Source organism: Symsagittifera roscoffensis, chromosome 2 (genome assembly GCF_963678635.1).
Source record: "Symsagittifera roscoffensis chromosome 2, txSymRosc1.1, whole genome shotgun sequence".
NCBI lineage: Eukaryota > Metazoa > Xenacoelomorpha > Acoela > Convolutidae > Symsagittifera > Symsagittifera roscoffensis.
This window is the reverse complement of record NC_087063.1, coordinates 15,574,312-15,580,311: the sequence shown is the minus strand read 5'-3', so window position 1 is coordinate 15,580,311 and position 6,000 is coordinate 15,574,312. Positions and strand designations below refer to the sequence as shown.

The window sequence follows — 6,000 nt, the reverse complement described above, 5'->3', positions numbered from 1 at the left end:
GAAAAAACAACTTTTCTGCTTTTCTTCTTTTTCTGGTCATATCACAGATAAATTGGTCCATTCACAGTTCAGCTCAAAGTCTTCCATGTAAACAGGGGCGGATCTAAGATTTTTATCGAGAAGGGGCGGATTTTAAAAATTTTTCACAAATTTTGTCTCAACTTTTTAAGTCGACCAAATTGATTTTTCCAGCGCACCCGGAAGTAAAAAACCCTATTTTGACATTATTTTTGCACCGCAGGCAAACTTTTAAAAACAGTGCAAAAATCGTGTTTTTGGGCATTTTTTGAAAACGTTTGGCCAAAAAATTGCGTTTTTTTTGCGCGCGGTTCCCTTCAAATTTATCATACTTTGGCGCCAAAGGCGCCTTTAGAAAAATTTTAGGAATAGTCTGCCAAAAATGCATTTAATTAGATATTACCAAAAGGGAACCCTTTGGTTGGCGAGGCAGTTGAATCCTTCAAACCGGAATCATAGACAACACACAGTTGGAAAATAGTCAACGAACGGTTATCAAGTAAAAAAACAATTGGAGGCCAAACTGTGTACTTTGCGATTTTTAAGCGGATTTCGCAGCAGGCTGAAAACAAATTTGTTGTAAAATCCGCAGCAGTGCATTTTTCTTTTGATCTTTTTTGCTGTTTTAGATTCCACGTGCAACTAGCTAAAACACCGTAGCGCTCAAAATTGCTCCTTAAAAAGCTATTTTGCGGAATCGGCAACAGAATTTTCGGAATCCCTATCAAACTTTGCGGAATCCGAATTAGTTTGTAGATTCCACACAAAAATTTTCTGCAAATTATCTTCCACACAAAAATCTTCCGCTAATCCGCAAATTGTAAGTGGAGTCAGCATAAATTTGCCGAAATCATTTACCTTTGCAGAAATAGCTTACATTTGTAGAATCCGGAACTAGCTAGATGAGCGCTTTGCAGAATCAGCAAAAAAAACTAAAGTACCGACAAAACATACGTTACAGGTATTTGTGTGCAGAATCCACGGAAAAGTTCTGAGTGGATTCCGTTTACATTTTGAAACAAGTTTAAAGACGTGTTTCTGGATTCCACTGACCTACAGACACCAAATTGTGAGCATAATCAGTGCAGAGTTTGGTCTCGTAGCAAAATACGGACTTGCTTTATGAACAAGTCCGTATTTCAACTTTCGAGTTTCCAAGAAAAATAGGATGGTCTTATAGCTATTTGAATTTCCAGAACAGTTATGATTGACACTTTTTGACAAAATTAAACCAATAGATCAATAGGTCAAAATTTAATTTCGCTGTGAAATCTGATAGATAGTTCCATTTTCGAAACTAGAAGTCATTTTGCGTGACCTTTACACTTTCGCTGTTTCACTTTGAAGCTTGCCTTTCTTTTAACAAAATATGAAATGAAAATAAAAAATTAAAATTAAACAACAAAAAAGTAAAATTGAACCTAAAAAAACTTTAAGACTTTTCTTGGAAAAAACATCACGACCTATATAAGAGGCTGAGCTACGCTCATCGACTCTTACTTAAAAAAAAACTGAGGCTGAATAATGTCAAAGGAGCAAAAATGTCAGAAGTTGTCATCTTAGACAAAAAATACAGATCCTGTTACTTTGATATGGCTTTTCGAAAAGGGAAATTAAGAAAACTTTGTCTACGGCAGCAATTTTATGAGCTGACTGTACTATCACCCAATATTTGCGTATGAAGATATTATACTTTGTTGACACTGTTTTTTATGGCTGAGTCTAACACGTGGAACAACATTTAGCTAACAATTAGCTAAGCCAACCAGCAGTATATAACGTAGAAAAAAGGATTCGAAATTGTATAATTGTGTTACTTGTTATCAGGGGCGGATCTAGTTAGTTGATCAAATTGATTGTCCCAGCTCTTCATAAGTAGTAAGTAGTAAAAAGACTCTGTTTTGGCCAAACTTTCTGCGCCTGTTTTTCTGTTTTTGAAAAAAACAGGCCGAAAAAAGCGTTTTTGAAAATTCGAAATTGCGTTTTTTCGGCGCGCGCTCCCCCTGAAAATTAGTATATACAGGCGCCCAAGGCTCCTTTAGAAGAATTTTGAGGTCCTTCAGGCAAAAAGAAAATCTCAAAATAGTTCAAAGAAAGACCCTTTGCCCCCCCCCCCCTAAATCCGCCCCCGCTTGTTATTGTCTTTTGTTCACCTTTGAAGAAGTGTTGTAATCTAATTGTGCCAATATCGTCAATTTCGATCTCCAAATGCAGCAAATAGTCGCCGTCGTCTAAACCCTCCTGAAAGTCGAACTCACAGTAGCCGGCAAGGCTGCCACAGTCAATACCTCCAAACTCCCCACTCTCGAAAATAACGAGGCTAGACACGTTCGCAGATCTGAGCTGAAAAAAAATTCGAGCCTGAATTTTTTTGGAAATTGGGAAAAATAGTTATCCGTTAACCATTTTAAAATTGCAATAATTGATTGAAGTACTCAACGAAAGGTTGACCTACAGAGGCGAAACAGGGTTAATTGCGGTAAAAATAACTACATTTCACTCTGTTTCCCTCTTTAATTTCAAACCAAATGAATAAACCCGCTTTAAGGGTGTAATTTTGGTTTCAAATTTTGCAAAATGAGTATCTCTCTAAAAATACTGGTTTAACTCCAAATATTTTTTGTCTACTTAGTAATTTTTGTCCAAAGATAACCGAAATTGACAAAAAAAACAAGTTTGAAAATTAGTTTTAATTCATTTTATTCATTGATTTGAATTCAGCTCTAAGATTACTTGTTCGACACAAGAAGCAAGGAAAACTCGACAAACCGCAAAAACAAGTGAAAAAAAACTTTTCAATTTAATGAAATAAATCATAAGAACTCGGCAAGTTTATGCTGCCTATGCAAAAGAATGGCTTCAATTACCGAAAAATTAATCTTAAGAAACCTGTTTTGAAACTACTTGTAAAACTTAGTGAACCCTAAACCTGGTAAAATCTTGAAAAATTTGTCGTATTTTTGTTCCTACTTTCGAAGAAAGTGACCGAAAAGTGTTGCTTGTTGTTGGTTTTTTTGTTCTGAGAAGTTTCTGCTTTCCAAATAATTTTTCTGTATATCATCGAAAAAATGTTGATGCCCTGAGCTCAAACTGAAACATTGTGATCAGTTTTTGCGAAGTAACGGGGATTTGACAACTGCCAAATTGGGATAAAAATGTTCAACGAATTTTGTGCTATTACTAGAACATAAATGATTCGAAATTGACTTGAGGTAAGCCAATCGGTTTAAAAGACTAGACGCTAAGTACATCAGCAGTATTTAATTCACGTCTGGGGCCACAATCTTTTAAAAAATTTAAAAAACAAGTCAATAAGTTTTCCAAAGTTTCATCCGTTAGAAAGGAGGCAATTTAGAAATAGGTTTTACCTTGGTACAACCAGTCAGTCTAGTTTACCTTAAAAAATAGTGTTGTCTCATATCCGCGGTTACCATATATGCTATGCCTTTTTCTTAAGCCAAAATGTATCCCAGCACTTCAGAGGAACTTTTATTTTTTTGGGGTTTTACTATGATAGAAGCAGTCTTGTTTTCGTTCTGATTATCGGACTATCGGAAATTACAAGTCAACAAAGAATAACGAACTGCCATAAATTTTGGTATTTAAAAGCAGAATTGAATGTCAGAAAATACGCAAAATGAAAAGATTGATAAATCAATTTTAAAACAGTGTCTGAACAATTTGCAAACTTTGTTTCGATCTTTCAGTTTTGGACCTTTTACCACACTGTTCTTCGTTCACCAGAAAAATTATTAGTTGCGACCTTGGTTTTTCTCGCTATGAATTCTAGCGAGAACAATTTTCTTTATTCTGCTCGATTTTGATTTTTTAGTTGACACTTTTACCGATGTTTATTCTGGAAGAAAAAAATGTTTGCTTGAGATATTGACCAGACCAATTTGATTTTAAAAGAGAAACATAAATTTGCTCAAAAATTGACCAGACAAACAATTCGTTTTTGTTTTTTGTTCCATATTTCGAAGAAAATAAAGATTTATTTAAGCTCGGGTGGTTTTTTGGAGCATTTTTTCAGAAACATTTTGAGCATTTTTGGAGGAAAATTTATAGATATCTTGTTTTCGTTCTGATTTCGTGTATGCTTGGAATGGCTTTTTATTTCTGCCTCGTTTCGGTTCTGAGGTAGATCGGTTTCGGGTAGCTGGCTGATTGACAACATGGCATTTCATACGTAAATTAACCGTAACTATCGGAAATTACAAGTCAACTAAGAATAACGAACTGTAATTTTCTGTAATTAAAAGCAGAATTCAATGTCAGAAAATACGCAAAATGAAAACATTTATAAATCAATTTTGAAACAGCGTCTGAACAATTTGTGAACTTTGTTTCGATCTTTCAGTTTTGGACCTTTTACCACACTGTTCTTCGTTCACCAGAAAATTTATTAATTGCGACTTGAATTCTAGCGAGAACACTTATCTTTATTCTGCTCGATTTTGTGTTTTTAGTTGACACTTTTACCGATATTTATTCTGAAGTGCATTTTTCTTTTGATCTTTTTTGCTGTTTTAGATTCCACGTGCAACTAGCTAAAACACCGTAGCGCTCAAAATTGCTCCTTAAAAAGCTATTTTGCGGAATCGGCAACAGAATTTTCGGAATCCCTATCAAACTTTGCGGAATCCGAATTAGTTTGTAGATTCCACACAAAAATTTTCCGCAAATTGTCTTCCACACAAAAATCTTCCGCTAATCCGCAAATTGTAAGTGGAGTCAGCATAAATTTGCCGAAATCATTTACCTTTGCAGAAATAGCTTACATTTGTAGAATCCGGAACTAGCTAGATGAGCGCTTTGCAGAATCAGCAAAAAAAACTAAAGTACCGACAAAACATACGTTACAGGTATTTGTGTGCAGAATCCACGGAAAAGTTCTGAGTGGATTCCGTTTACATTTTGAAACAAGTTAAAAGACGTGTTTCTGGATTCCACTGACCTACAGACACCAAATTGTGAGCATAATCAGTGCAGAGTTTGGTCTCGTAGCAAAATACGGACTTGCTTTATGAACAAGTCCGTATTTCAACTTTCGAGTTTCCAAGAAAAATAGGATGGTCTTATAGCTATTTGAATTTCCAGAACAGTTATGATTGACACTTTTTGACAAAATTAAACCAATAGATCAATAGGTCAAAATTTAATTTCGCTGTGAAATCTGATAGATAGTTCCATTTTCGAAACTAGAAGTCATTTTGCGTGACCTTTACACTTTCGCTGTTTCACTTTGAAGCTTGCCTTTCTTTTAACAAAATATGAAATGAAAATAAAAAATTAAAATTAAACAACAAAAAAGTAAAATTGAACCTAAAAAAACTTTAAGACTTTTCTTGGAAAAAACATCACGACCTATATAAGAGGCTGAGCTACGCTCATCGACTCTTACTTAAAAAAAAACTGAGGCTGAATAATGTCAAAGGAGCAAAAATGTCAGAAGTTGTCATCTTAGACAAAAAATACAGATCCTGTTACTTTGATATGGCTTTTCGAAAAGGGAAATTAAGAAAACTTTGTCTACGGCAGCAATTTTATGAGCTGACTGTACTATCACCCAATATTTGCGTATGAAGATATTATACTTTGTTGACACTGTTTTTTATGGCTGAGTCTAACACGTGGAACAACATTTAGCTAACAATTAGCTAAGCCAACCAGCAGTATATAACGTAGAAAAAAGGATTCGAAATTGTATAATTGTGTTACTTGTTATCAGGGGCGGATCTAGTTAGTTGATCAAATTGATTGTCCCAGCTCTTCATAAGTAGTAAGTAGTAAAAAGACTCTGTTTTGGCCAAACTTTCTGCGCCTGTTTTTCTGTTTTTGAAAAAAACAGGCCGAAAAAAGCGTTTTTGAAAATTCGAAATTGCGTTTTTTCGGCGCGCGCTCCCCCTGAAAATTAGTATATACAGGCGCCCAAGGCTCCTTTAGAAGAATTTTGAGGTCCTTCAGGCAAAAAGAAAATCT

General features: G+C 35.0%; 1 protein-coding gene across 1 annotated transcript in view; it reads right to left on the bottom strand.

Moving 5' to 3' along the window:
- LOC134839017 (dynactin subunit 6-like) overlaps positions 1-6,000 on the bottom strand; it is a 275,517-nt gene that overhangs the window by 248,592 nt on the left and 20,925 nt on the right. The window lies entirely within an intron of this gene.